The sequence below is a fragment of the Pipistrellus hanaki genome, assembly GCF_964339955.1.
Source record: "Pipistrellus hanaki genome assembly, chromosome: 3".
In the NCBI taxonomy this organism is placed as follows: domain Eukaryota; kingdom Metazoa; phylum Chordata; class Mammalia; order Chiroptera; family Vespertilionidae; genus Pipistrellus; species Pipistrellus hanaki.
Genome location: NC_140505.1, coordinates 125,697,410 through 125,711,290, shown reverse-complemented (window position 1 = coordinate 125,711,290; position 13,881 = coordinate 125,697,410).

Below are 13,881 nucleotides of genomic sequence, written 5' to 3'. Positions count from 1 at the left end.
CTAGACAGTTCTTCTATTCAATGTCTCAACCCCAATTTACTTTGCGAGCTGTTACCAAGCAAAGAATAATGTAACTCTGATAAATTGGGTTCTAAAATTTTAGAAGAAAAAAGTACTTTAAGATCATAAGCCCCAAATAGATTGATTCAGCACTGGCTGAAAGTGAATTGGAATTTGGATTGAAACATTTTAAGAGCAGCATGTTAGAATTTTTTGAGAAAATAATATATTTATGACAAGATTGTTTTGAACAGACATTGATTTAGAAATTACAGTCAATTAAAAAAAATCAAGATGAGGTTTACATGTGACCATAAATTGTAAGTTAGATTAATACTCTGAATTCAGTCATCACTGAGTCTTCAAGACTCTTTAAAAGGTGAAAATAAGTCTAATAATAACAGCTGCTGTGTGTCAGGGCTTGTTCTTTGGACTCCATCTGTGGGTCCAGGTATTGTCTCAGCTCTAATCTCATCATCTTTGTTGTATTCTGTGTTACAGGCCTAGAGAACTGTTTTCCAGATTTTTTGGCAGTTCAGCTACCAAGGAGGCTCTTTTCTAAGGTTATAAGAGAGGAAGATCAGGGAAATAATGAGACTCTGGCATTGGGGAGCCAGCCCAGGCTCCAGGAGTACCTGCTGTGGTTTCAGCCAGTACAGCTACAGGAGTGGGGATCTTGGGTTTCTATGGACATCTGGTTGCTTTCCATGGCAACAGTGACAGTTCTAACCTTAGCAACTGCAGAAGCAGCACTCCAGTGGCATCATGGGAGAATGTGGTCCTGCTCTCCCTCAACCCCAAGGGCAGTAGGAGCTCCCTGTAGTTACTATCTCTGGGTTGTGTTTCTTCAGCTATTTGAATACATTTGCAATTAATTGATTCTTCCTTTGTTTTTATTACCTAAAAAGGTTTCTGTTTTCTTAACTGGACACAAAATGAACTACACATATTCACTCATCTACTCTCCACATGCAAACTTCTAGAATAGCTGTTGTCACTAACCCCATTTTACAGATTATGGAACAGCAGAGCAGAAAAACTGAATAACTTTCCAGAGGTCACACAGCTAAGTAGTGAAGCCAGGACTTGAACTCAGACTATCTGTCTCTAGCATTAAGGCTTTGAACTGCTTTGTTATGCTGCTTAAACTAGAGTCTTTCTCTAATATTAGAAGGTCTGTTTAAATAGGACTGTCTGTGTAAGAATCTACATTTGTTAAATGTTAGTTTAGAGAAAATTAAATTTGCATCCAACAGATATAAATTATGTTTGTACTAAGCAGTTGAATTTGCTAATCAACCTTCTTGCTGTCACAGACAAAAAGCAAAAATCTCTGAGAAACTACTTAAAACTTACTTGTGTGGCACACAGCGAGGTCTTGTTGAAATGCTGTGATGAACACTGAATAGCATATCTCTAGTTAAAAGAGCATATTGACAGAATTTTTCAACTTTGGTACCCATTTATTCATCTATCCACATAGCTATTAAAAAACTTCCATAGTCCTACTAGTTATTTAAAATTTTAAAATAAATGACTTCAAATTTATTCCTCAAGGTTTGGAGAATGAGTGGGAGTTGACATTTGTCTCACCCAAGTTCTCCACTCAGCAAGGGACCCTCAGAAAATCTGTGCCTTCCAGCTTCCATGTCCCATTGTGAACCATTGCTTCCCGGGCTGCCCTCCAGGGTCTGGAGCTCCAGATCATGATCTCCTTGACAGGATGTTGTTCTCTCCGCCAAAGAGAACTTAAGGTAGGACCAGTTGTATTGCTCTGTACCGTTCATATTTATCTTGATTTGATGCTTCCAGATTATTGTGATTCAAATCAAAGTCATATGCTCCAATAACATCAAAAGCACCAATCTAAATTATATAAATTTCTTAAGTTTGTTTCTCATATTCCCTCTATTGCTTATATTTTAAACTTTATGGATTACCTTATTAAACATTTACCTTATTAAAATGTTTTAAATTTATGTATTTAAAACAACCCATTTTTACTATGTAAAATACTAAAAAAGATTTTTGTTTTGGTTAATAATTCTTTTTTCATTAAAATATATATATATATATTTTTTTTTTTAAATATATTTTATTGATTTTGTACAGAGAGGAAGGGAGAGAGATAGAGAGCCAGAAACATCGATGAGAGAGAGTCATCGATCAGCTGCCTCTTGCACACCCCCTACTGGGGATATGCCCGCAACCAAGGTACATGCCCTTGACCGGAATCGAACCCGGGACCCTTCAGTCCCCAAGCCGACGCTCTATCCATTGAGCCAAACCGGTCCCGGCTACAATATATATTTTTAAAGATTATATTTTCTCCGAATAATTTATGGTTATTTTTTGTGTTTGGCTTTTCATACATTGGTATGAATATCTAGTTATAATTTATTGAAAAGAACATTATTTCTCCATTGATTTGAAAATCTATACTATATTTGCTTAAATTTCATAAATATGCAAGTATATCTAGTCCCATAATTATCTACTATGTTGATTTGCCAGACTGTTATATGAAAAGGAAGGTCTCTTGTGGTAACTGAGGCTTGACCTTTGTGGTTTCATGCCCGGCATGACTTTCTTAACCTCTGCTCTTCCCATGTATAGGATATTTTCTCCTTGTCACTGAGACAGGAGCAGGTTCCCTACAGTCACTTTTAGTCAGGATTACTGAACTATGTCAGACCTTGTGCAGCCCTAAAGATCCCTGAAGACACATTAGGACAGGCATGTGATTATTCATCCTTTGATTTCTGGAGGTTAGCAAAGATCATAAAAAATTGAAATTACTTTGCTGTTATGTAAATAACCTGAAATAACTTAGAAAACTATATAGCCTTTATACATTTTAAAAATTTGCATTTTTAATTTTAAAATAGTCAAAGCTTGTTTGGAACAAAAGCATTTTATTTTAAAGGAAAATTATAACACCATATATTTAAATAATTGTAAGATATTCTAGTCACATAATTTAATACTCAAAAATAACTCATTTAAAACTATATAAGTAGGTCCTGTCTTTTTTTTTTTCTAAATAGAGCTTACATTTTTATATCAATTTTCCTTCACAAATGTGCCATATTTTTCTGCAACAAAATACATTAATTAAAAAAATTAAAGAATATCATAATTATAGGCTCCCAGTATTAAAAAAAATCAAGATTGAGTTATTATTCCAATTGCTCTTAGTATGCAGACACCCAAATAACAAAAATATTTTAAATGTTTTGATATAAATAATTGTTAAACATAAAAAGTCAATTTCTTTGGAAATGAGTTTACTAATGAGATGAGTGCAGCTGGATTCTTTCCAATTTAATTAGTTAATGTATCTAGGAATAGCAATTTTTTCTACAATGAGAAAGTGTTTGTTTAAAATCTATTATTTTCCAATTCTGTTTTTTATTAAATTTTCCAATACTTTATTTTTATTAAATTGCTCTTGCAGACAAATCTTGTATCTCGTAAGTGGATGGAAATGAAAAGTATTTGTTATATAGCAAAATAATTCCATTCTTAAAATTGCATTTATGTTAATTGCTAAAAATAGCATAGTGATCTACCATTAAAAAATACTGAGTCAGTAGTTGGCAAACTCATTAGTCAACAGAGCCAAATATCAACAGTACAATGATTGACATTTCTTTTGAGAGCCAAAATTTTTAAGCTTAAGTTCTTCTAACACCACTTCTTCAAAATAGACTCGCCCAGGCCTTGGTATTTTGTGGAAGAGCCACACTCAAGGGCCCAAAGAGCCGCATGTGGCTCATGAGCCGTGGTTTGCCGACCACTGTTTTAAGTGTCTAAGGATATTGAGCACCTTTTTGAATACTTATGTTTATATGTATATAATTTTTTGAATGTCCATTGCAGTCTTATTGTCTCATTTAATTGCTTTTCTTTTCTTTTGTCTTTCCTCATCCTGAATATTTCTTTTTAGATGTGTGTATTAAAAATTTATGCTCTATAACTTGCTTTTCACTTTGCAGTGGTGTCAGTTGAGAAGATCAAGTCATTCTTTTTAATTTAATGAAGTATAATTTATCAACTTTTACCTCAGTGATAATTATTTTTGTGTCCTATTTAAGAATTTTCTTTAAATTGGGCCAAAACCAACTTAGGTATCTTCAAAGAATGTTAACACTTGCCGAAACCAGTTTGGCTCAGTGGTAGAGCGTGGGTCTGCGGACTGAAAGGTCCCGGGTTCGATTCCGGTCAAGGGCATGTACCTTGGTTGCAGGCACATCCCCAGAAGGGGATGTGCAAGAGGCAGCTGGTCAGTGTTTCTCTCTCATCAATGTTTCTAGCTCTCTATCTCTCGCCCTTCCTCTCTGTAAAAAAAAAAAAAAAAAAAAACAATAAACAAATATTTTTTAAAAAAGAATATTAACACCAAGTACAGTAGCTTTTATTCTAGTAAATATTATTGTGTGTTTATGTTAGTTCTATTATTTCTATAATGCCATAGAGCAGCACTGTCTGATAGAATTTTCTGTGATGATGGATCTATTCTATATATTCACTGTCCAATATATCCAATTCCAGTTGACTCCTATTTTACTTTGAGAAAGTTAACTAGCAACAGTTTAGGAATAAGAAAACAGGCTCGGAGATGAGTAACTTGTCCACCATTATAGAACTGCTAATGGGCAGAGTCTGATATCAGATCTGGTCTTCTTTTGAAAATGATATGGGCTATACAAAAATGAAACCACCATTCTTTTTTTTTTTTTTTTTAAGAAGAGATTATTGCCCTGAGATACAAAGATAAATTCAACAGCAACTAGTTAAATTAAAAGAAGTTGAAATAAAGATAAAAATTGAAGCCATATATTTCCTATGAAGTCCTGATAATAGACAAGCTCAATTGTTTTTTATTATTACAACCCCGTTTGTACTTATTTTTTTATGTTTATTTTTTTACAGAGAGGAAGAGAGAGGAATAGAGAGTTAGAAACATCAATGAGAGAGAAACATCAGTCAGCTGTCTCTTGCACACCACCTACTGGGGATGTGCCCGCAACCAAGGTACATGCCCCTGACCGGAATCGAACCTCGGATCTTTCAGTCCGCAGGCCATCTCTCTATCCTCCAAGCCAAACTGGTTTCGGCTGTACTCATTCTTTAAAACAGTTAATTAATACCTTATTATAAATTGTCATATTTTCTAATTCTCTAAAAAACATAAATTGTACTAGTTAAGAGTGGCATTATTCCCTTGTTTATTGATTTTTCACATGATTTTTTTTTTCATTTTTCTAATCTGTTTGGAAACTGTGTAGACTCTGCTCAGTTTCAGGTGCCACTAATTACTTGTTATTTCCACTTGGAAGTATACAGTGGTTCAAAGTTGAATCCTCTTAGTGCCTTCTACCTATCAGCACCCTCTTTCTGTCCTCTCCTTGTTTGTAATCCTTATCTTAGTGAACACTATCCATCGGTTTCCCATATCAGAAACCTCACCCATCACACTCAATCCTGCAGTGTCTATTCTCTAGATGTCTCATATCTTTCTCATCTTTTTTCATCCTCATGCAGTACTGTTAGATGAGGATCGTCATAATCTGGGTTATCACAAATTTTCTGGGTTATCACAAAATTTATCTAATGCCAGTAGTCGACAAACTCATTAGTCAACAAAGCCAAATGTCAACAGTACAACGATTGAAATTTCTTTTGGGGGCCAAATTTTTTAAACTTAAACTTAAACTTCTTCTAACGCCACTTCTTCAAAATAGACTCGTCCAGGCCATGGTATTTTGTGGAAGTGCCACACTCAAGGAGCCAAAGAGCCACATGTGGCTCACGAGCCACAGTTTGCCAACCACTGGTCTAACCTGTCTTTTTCTATTAGTTTTGTCTTTTTCCAGTGTATTCTTCACCATGCTCCAAAACTAGCATTCTGATATTCAAATAACAATGTAGATTCAAAATATCTCCAAAGAATCTATTGTGGGTCCATTGTGTTCCAGGCACCATGTTAGTTGCAGAAAATACAGCCCTGATCAAAGCACAGAGTTAAATCCCCCTCCATGAGCTATTCGTCAAAGTCCAACCTTCTAACTGCTTTTTATTGCTTGCCTAACCCCCTTCCTGTGGAACAAAGAGAGCGTTTTTCCTTCTGCTTTTTTCTTGTCTCCTCCCCCACCTCTTTGTGCATTCTCTGTTCCCACCTGAAGTTTCTCTAATGCTTCACAGGTTTTGATGCCTCTGGAATTTGACACGTACTTTACATTGCCAAGAGTGTCTTTGCTTTTTCACTTCATCCCACTGCATATAGCGAGTTAATAACCAATATTCTTTTGAACTCAAATATCTCTTTTTTCAAAAGTCCAAGAGAAATAAAACCACATCAAACGGCTGTAGAACCAATGGTAGAATTTTAATTAAGTTACTCAAGGAAGTTTAATGGTTGAAATGATTTTTTTTCTTTTCCGTATTAAATGAGAAAAAAGCATTAGCATCCAGTAGAAAATTTTCCACTAATAATATAAAAAATAACAAATTGGATTTTTATGAGGAATTCATATCTCCCAAAGCAAGTGTATACTCATAAATGTTTCCAATTTCTGTAAACTAATTTCAAAATAATAAAAGGTCATAAAACTAGACTTTGGTGTGATTGAAATAGTAGGAATTTCACTGTTAGGAGTGACTTCCATTTACTTTTTTTTTTTTTTTAATTTTTTTTATTGATATTTTACAGAGAGGAAGAGAGAGGGATAGAGAGTTAGAAACATCAATGAGAGAGAATCATCGATCAGCTGCCTCTTGCACACCCCCTATTGGGGATGTGCCCCCAACCAAGGTACATGCCCTTGACTGGAATCGAACCTGGGACCTTTCAGTCCACAGGCCGATGCTCTATCCACTGAGCTAAACCGGTTTTGGCTCCATTTACTTTTGTGTGTCAAATTTTAAGAAACACTAATAAAGCAATGCTTTTAATGTTTCCTTTAAAATAGTACCTTTCTGTTTAACAATGAGAATAATTGCTATGTGCACAGCAGGAAAATGCCAGGAAATATTCAAGCAGAAAGGAAAATTAGCATAAACACAATATTATATTTCATTTGAGAGCTTTTATTGATTGAAGAAAAATGAAAAGACAGAACAACAGAAAGAAATGACATGGTTGTCTTAGCAACAACTATCATTTTACGTGATTAGCTGTTCTTGCTGTCTGCTGCTACATTTAATAACTTGAGGGCAATGAGGAAAGAGGCAACAAAGAATGTTAATATTATCTAATGCAAATGAGTCAATTTTGAGTTTTTACTGTTATGTATGGTTGATTAACTACATTAATATTAATTCATAGACTTAGAAATTAATAGTATGTTAGCCTCTAACATATTTTTGCTTTAAAATTAACTTTTCAATTTTAAATTAGCATTTGAGAATATCATTAGTCCCTCTGTATTCACAAATTCAATAATATTTATTGCTTGCTTCTATTATATTATATTAAGGAAGGGTCTGAAGATTACAAAGAAAAATATGAAGTTTTTTTACTCATAGAGAAATTAAAGTCTTTTACAGAGAAACACAAAAATTAACAGTTACAATTCACTGTGATGTTTTCTGAAATGTATTAATTATAGAATATTAATACTACAGTCAACAGAATATCTCTGATATGTCCCAAACAATACCAGGTATTTTTACATTTATTATTTCATGTGTTACTTTTAACAATCCCATGTATTGCCTGGTAGTTCAATGTCCAGAGGAAAATCTAGGGCTAGAAAAGGTTAAATATTTCGTGTGAGACCCAAAAGCATGAAGCAGCATAGCAAGGATGATACAGATAGAGAGACAGGTGGGAAATTGCTACAAATGTCCTTATATTCCATTGTTTTACTATTGTGTGTTTTGCATATTATTTTTTGTGTTTGCATTCACATATATATTATTCTTTAAACTGTAATTCCAAAGTTGTACCATAGTTAGCCATGTGATATAAACTTTCTCAAAACATCTATGCCTTAATCCTGGCCAGGTAACTCAGTTGGTGAGTGTTGTCCCAAATGCCAAGGTTGAGGGTTCAATTCCCAGTCATGGCACATATAAGAATCTATTAATGAATGCATGAATAAGTGGAACAATAAATCTGTGTTTCTCTCTCTCTAAAATCAACAAAAAATTTAAAAATAAAATATTTTTGACACCTACATGGGAATTCCTTAGTATATATTTTCCTTGGGGAGTCTAATTGAATTTAAGTTCATGATCACTTTATCATTGGCAATTGGAATTTACATTTTAGATGCTGGATATGAATATTGTGAAATTATAGTCATTAAATAATTAAATTGAAAACAAAGGATTTCTATTGAAAGGGCAATGTGTTCACAGTTCTTCTTAAAGAAAATTGAAGCATTTTCCTTTGATATGAATCATTCCTTCATGGCTCTAATTGGTGAATATATAAGTTGTTTTGTGTAAAAAATAGAAACTATGTAAAAATTCTAAATTTTAAAGGAAGAATTAAGTATTTCAAGCTGTGTTTGGCTAACATTCTTAATACATTATCAACTATAAATAGGAGGAACTGTTAAGCCATTTAATATTGTTTAAAATTTAAATTTATATTATTTTTTTCTTAAATATCCAATAGTTATTTGGGTTAGGTCTTATGAGTAGTTGCCAATTTCCTTAATATTTGAGCCTCCAGTAACAGCAGAGGGAGCTAACAGTGTATTCTTTTGAGATTTGCTAAATTACATGTTTTATTTCTATTGCTCAAAGGAGAGATTATAAAACTAAGTTGTTTTTTTTAAAAAGTAATTTGCATAAATATGTAATAGAACATATAATTTATAGACTGTCTTGTAGCAATAAACCAGAGAAAAATAAATCTGACAACTTTACTACATCTATGTTCATTAAATTCAGTTTTGTACTTTTAACTGGAACTGCTCCCAAGTGTTATCCTAATCCTAGATTTATGTGTGTTGCTCAGGCCATTTTCTTGAACTCCAGACTTTGATATATAGTCAGTATCTATCCTTAGATACCAAATAGACATCTCACCCAGTCCAAAGCAATCTTCCCCTCTCCACATTTTCCCCATCTTCGTTGAGGGCAACATCATCTATATAGTTGCACAGGCCAGAAGCCTTAAAGTTATTTAGATTTATCTCTTTCTCCTAAATCTTAGATCTAATCCGTCACATAGTTTTGTTGAATACTCACTTTTAAATATATTTTGATTTATTTCAGAGGGGAAAGTAGAGGGAGAGATAGACACATCAATGATAAGAAAAAATCATTGATTGACTGCCTCTTGCACAGCCCACATTGGGGATTGAGCCCACAAACCAGAAATGTGCCCTCACCTGTAATCAAACTGTGACCTCCTGGTTCATAGGTTGAAGCTCCACCATGGAGCCACACTGGGTGGGCATTATTGAATACTCATTCAAAATGTTTTCAGAGTCCAACCACTTGCCAACATCCATATGCTACCACTAATCTCATTTTTTATTTAGATTACTGCAAGACCCTCCTAAACAATATCTTGGATTTGTTCTTTTAAACCACTTTGCTATTCTAGTTTCAATACAGCAAGCATAATAATATTGTAAAACAAAAGTATGTACTGGAAACTAATTCCAGCATCCTATCTAATAAAAGAGTATTATGCAATTTAACCATCACTCCGCTACACCACAAGCACATCCACAAGCCATGCCAATCAGCCTATCAAGAGTGAATATGCAAATAAACCTAACCAAGATGGCTACCAGCCACAGAGAGCAGGAGGGAGGCTTGGGTTTCCCCAGAAATGAAGGAAGCCAAACTTTCTGCCTGATCTTGCTGGCCTAGGCCTCCACTCAAGGCTACAAAGTTTCAATTAAAGAAGATAAACAAATTCAAATAGAAATAATGGCAGCCATGGAGCTGGAAAGAGATGATGTTCAGTTTAGCCTAGGGTTGCCCCCAGTGATGGAGGAAGCCAAGCTTTCCACACACCCTGGCCAGCTCAGGCCTTCACTCCAGGCTACAAAGTTTCAGTTATAAAAGATACATAAATTCCAACAGAAATGGCTGTGGCCACGGAGCAAGCAAAACGCTTGGCTCTGCTCCAGGCTACAAAACTTAAATTATAGAAGATAAATAAACCACAGAAAAGAGGGCCTCTGTTTGGGTCACTGGCGTGTGTGGCCAACCTGCAAACCACCGTAAGCACTTCGCTCAGGCCTTCCCACTCCCTGAGGGAACCCCCACCCTGATCCTGTACACCCTTCAGGTGCAACCAGCTGGCCCCCACCCATGCACCAGGCCTCTATCCTATTTAATAAGAGTAATATCTAGATTGACCATCACTCCAATACACAAGATGGCTGCCCCCATGTGGTCAAAGATCCCGCCCCCATGTGGATACAAGACAGCCACTACTAGATGGCCAGCAGGGGAGGACATTTAGGAGAGATCAGGCCTGCAAGGGAATGCAGTTGGAGGTGATCAAGCCTGCAGGGGAGTGCAGTTAGGGATGACCAAGCCAGCAGAGAAGCGAAGTTGAGGGCAACCAGGCCTCTAGAGAAGGGAAGTTGTGAGGGACCCAGGCTTGCAGGGGAGGGCAATTAGGGTCAATCAGGCTGGCAGGGGAGCAGTTAGGCATCAATGAGGCTGGCAGGGAAGTGGTTAGGGGATGATCAGGGTGGCAAACAGAAGTGGTTAGGGGCAATCAGGAAGGCAGGCAGGTGATCAGTTGGGAGCCAGGGGTCCTGGATTGTGAGAGGAATGTCCAACTGCCCAGTAAGGATTGGGCCTAAATGGGCAGTTGAACATCCCTTAAGGGTACCCAAATTGGAGAGGGTGCAGGCTGGGCTGTGGGACACCCCCACCACAGTGCACGGATTTTGTGCACCAACCTCTAGTGTCATAATAAATGCAAGAAATCCTCAAAAGGTTGATGGACTTCTATATTCAGCAGGGCTGAAGATAAATATTATTGTATCTATGCCTGCTGGAATAGCCAAAAGCATTTCCCCAAATATGAACATCTGCATATATTATTGCCTGCTACTGGAATAGTCAAAGGCAGTTCCCCCAACCTGTCAATACCTACTGTATACCAAACCTTACCTTTGATATGTATTATCTGCTTTGCTTTAGGGAAATTTGTGTAAATAAAAAGCTAGGGGCCCAGAAATTTAAGAACTTGGTTACTGAAGTAGGTCTCCTCTGACTCCCCAAAATGCCTTCCAAATTTATATTTCATGTCTAGTCTCTTTATTAATTTGCATGTCAGCCCTTTCTCCAGGCCTTTGAACCCAGGCCACCAGGGTTGTGGCCTCACAGATATGTCATGTCATTCTTGTTTTTTAAAACCTTGCAATGGTTCCTCATTTCACTGAGAATAAAAGCTCACATATTTATAACAGCCCATTAGAATTTGTGTCTTTTCTCACCCCCTTACCAGTTAACACTCTGGCCATATCACCTGCTACTCTGCTATAGTAGTTACCAAGGTGATACTCCAACATTTTCACTTTCCACCCAGGTGTGTTCCTGGTATAGGACCTTGGCATTAATCCTTTCTTTGTCTGGAAAGCTTTTCTCCCAAAGACCTACACAATTAGCTAATGGAGTTATTTATTCCTTTCTTCTTCACTAAAATATCATCTCTCTATGAGGCAGATCCTGAGAAACCCAAATAAAATTATAATCCAGTTCCATCTTTCCTCTTGATCGCTCTTATCCTACTTCATTTTTTTTTATAGTTTATATTACCTTTTAATGTACTAGATAGTTGTCTTATTCATTATACTTAGTATCCTTCCTAAAATGTAAATACCAAAGGACAAAGACTTTTAAAAATTCTTGATGTAGCTCAGGCATGTAAAATAATTCCTTTCATATAATAGGTGATAGAAAATGTTGGTTGAATGAATATATAAATGTTAAACATTAATTTTGATTACATTCATGGTATATATTCTGCTGTGTATTTTCATTACTGTGCTATAATAGTCATTATTTTTATCTAATATGCCAAGGTTAGAACCTCAAAAATAGTCTTTTTGAGCATTATCAATTTTATGTATATTTATATGTATTTATGACTAATAAAGCATAGTGGGTATTTAACAAATGAAAACTGCTTTATAGTATAATGTTCTTTGAACAGAAGGGTGCCAAAGCTTTGTAATAACTTTCAGTAAAGAAATGCAATGTCACTTTTTCACTTGAAAGGTTTTATGATAAAAATAATTAGTTCACATCTCAATTTTACCTTAGTTCCAATTTCCATAAAATAATAAGGGTAATGTATTATGAAAATTTGAGCAGTCTGCTGGTATTTAAGTGGCATTTTGGACTAGCAAGTGTGTTATTGCTTACTGTAACTGAGAAAAAACAAATCTTAACTATTTGGTTGGCTTAATGAACATATTTACACTAAGGTTAAAGCATTATTTTTATCTAGGCTATAAAAATATGATTAAATCTGTTTATTATTCAAATAATTGAATTGCTTTCCTCCGCTGTCTGAAGAACAAGATCCAAAGTAATTTGCATGGCTTCTATCAAACTGAAACATGTTTCTTTTTGAAATACATCAAGCATGTTCATATCCAGGAACCTTTGAGTAAGCTGCCATTTCCTTTATTTAAATACTAGAGGCCTGGTGTATGTAATTGGTAAATGGGTGCAGTCCCTAGGCCTGGCTGACGATCAAAGCATGAGCATCTGGCATGGAAGGGCAGGTCCCAACTGACCTCTGGGCCCTGGACAGCACCTGGACCACCAGGCCCTGTGCACCCCTCCACCTTAGTCATCAGGTCCCCACCTGGCTCCCTCAGTGTCTGGGAGCCTGGAGTGGCCCTGCCCCCTTCTGTTGCAAGGTGATTGATGGGGCAATTGGGCTGACACTACCCACTCACCTGCTCCACCATCCCGCAGCATTCCCACTCTCTTCTGCCTCCACTGTTGCCTACTAGGTAGTCATTTGATGCTTTTTAAGAATCCCAATTGTTATATTACAGATTATTAAGGATTTTTAGAAGTTCATCTTGTCAACTAATGGTTATGTTTTCCAAAAGAATAACCATTTAATATCAAATACAAGAAAATGTAGTAGATTACAAACTGGAAGAAAAGCCATTTTATTCAAACTACCAATTGTCTCTTAATTACAGGAGAGATGCTTTAAATTTATGCTGGAAGCACACAGCAGTTAGTACAGTAAAGACACAGATTTTGAAAGGTCAATTGTTACTGTGTACATGCAAACCTTAATAAAATTGCATTGCTCATTCTCTGGTAGGGGTTAATTAGTTAAATCTTCAGTCTACTTAGTAATTTTCAAACATGTCACACCATTCAAGTTCACACAATACAAAGCAATTTCAAAGCAGTAGAAATTTGACACCAAAAAAGCTAAATCAAATTCAATAATGCCTATCATTTTATTCTAAAAATAATATATAACTTTGGCTCAAAACTTAACTTGTGCCTATTAAATCACACTATATTGAAAAAACAAGTATCAATAGAACACAAAGAAAGGGTAATATATGAAGAGTAGAACTAGCAATTAAACACATTGCACAACAGCCATTACAAAATTAGATGGTTTCAGAATATTGTAAATCACAGAAAAGTGCTATTTCAAAACAGAAGGAACATAAGGCAATATAAATATGGAGTAAGAAGTTCAGTTGGAAACCAGTTAATTACTTTTTCTGTTCTATACTTTGAAATTTAAGGTTTTTTTTGTTTTTTTTGTTTTTTGTTTTTTTATCTGCAATCATTCTTTAAGAGAATTGTGCAGTATTTTTCAATTATTTGTGTGGGTTTTTTTTCAAAAGTCATATCTTATATTTAGAGTTTCAATTATCCAGGTAATTTCACATCAAGGGA